General features: G+C 46.0%; 1 protein-coding gene across 2 annotated transcripts in view; it reads left to right on the top strand.

Annotated features, from left to right (window-relative positions):
• The window catches only part of LOC109952641 (microtubule-associated protein futsch-like), a 25,663-nt gene that overhangs the window by 14,773 nt on the left and 9,397 nt on the right, over positions 1 to 1,493 (top strand). The gene's annotated exons all lie outside the window — the stretch shown is intronic.

The following is a 1,493-nucleotide window of genomic DNA, read 5'->3' as shown; positions in this document are numbered from 1 at the left end:
TGCCCTGAGAGCCCGCCCAGGAATGTTGTCCAGTCCTGCTGCTTTGCGGGGATTGATCTTCCTCAGGACTGTGTGTACCTGGGCTGGTGAGACAGTTAGTGGAGGGGAGGTGGCGGGTTGAGTGGTCTCAGTCTCTGTGTGCCTCCTCTCTGTGTTGTGGCTGGAGGTCTCAAAGCGGGTGTAGAAGGTGTTTAGGTCATCCGGCAGGCTGTCTGTGGAGCTGATGATGCTGGTGGTGGTCCTGTAGTCTATGATGTGCTGCAGGCCTTGCCACATCCGTCCCAAGTCAGCAGTAGAATAGAAGCCATTCAGCTTCTCTCTGTACTGCCTCTTGGCCGCTGTGATGGCTTTCCTCAGTCTGTACTTCGCAGCTTTGTACTTCGTCTCATCGCCTGATCTGAATGCATGAGAGCGAGCATGCAGCATATGTAAAATTTTAAGTCTCTGCCTTGGCTCCATACCCCTCCCCCAGCAAACATCCATTGCCGGTGATGATCGAGGGAGTGTACACACGTGTTTGTGTCTTGTTTGTCGGCCAGTCACTCCACAAATAGCTTGAAATGATCTGGCTATATGCAAAGACTCTTTGCATCATGCTGTATCAAACATCCTCTCCTAGATACTGTATAATAAGAGCTGGTTTACTGAGATTATGCTTATTTACTAAGAGTAGATGCTAAAGAACAGTGGAATAGGAAGAACTGGAACTGGACTGAGCCTGATTTAATTTTTAAATAAATTTTTAAATTTAGAGGATGTCAGTGACATCCTCTAAATTGTTGGTCTGTCTTCGGGGAAATTTCGAAATAACAGCGATAGTGTCATTGTGTAATGTGTTTATTATGCCCCAGAGATGTGATTCCAGCTCTGACCCCGGATTTCTGTTTAACCACTGAGTTTTGCCTAGCCCTCTGTTTCTGCTTGTGTTTTTCTGTGTATTGACTATCAGACTCCCCTCTCTGACCTCTCTCAGGTCGATAATACACAAACGAGTGTGTTTTGAGTTTACGTAGTTTTCTGTATCGTTTTGTTACCAGTGCTCTTATTAAAGACAGTGTTTCACTTATTTTCGTCTGGCTCTATAATTGAGTTCACCCCATGACATCATCGGCAGCTTTATGCGCCGACCCTGACTTATTAGACCAAGTCAGTTGCTGTGTACAGTGAGCATGCTTGCCTGATTGATGGATTTGGAGAGTAAAAAAAAAATTGGTGGACACAATTGCTTCATTTTGACTTAGATAATGGCAAGAGCAGAGGCCTTCAGATGTTTGACCACTTGGGAAACAATTTGTTGAAGCATATCACTGCCTTTACTTGGATATGTTTCCCTTCAGGTTTTGTGATGGCAGTAGAGGTCCACAGTCACAGTCAAAGGATGTGTCCTACTGGAGGAGAAGAGGCCAGGACTTCACTGTGCTGCTGGATTATGCTGATTTCCGAGAGCCCAGTGGAGTAGGACAGGAAGGTTACATAAGGCCAGAGGGGCCTCA

The sequence above is a fragment of the Monopterus albus genome, unplaced genomic scaffold (assembly GCF_001952655.1).
Source record: "Monopterus albus unplaced genomic scaffold, M_albus_1.0 scaffold482.1, whole genome shotgun sequence".
In the NCBI taxonomy this organism is placed as follows: domain Eukaryota; kingdom Metazoa; phylum Chordata; class Actinopteri; order Synbranchiformes; family Synbranchidae; genus Monopterus; species Monopterus albus.
The sequence above is the reverse complement of the archived record's forward strand: the minus strand, read 5'-3'. Positions and strand labels throughout refer to the sequence as shown.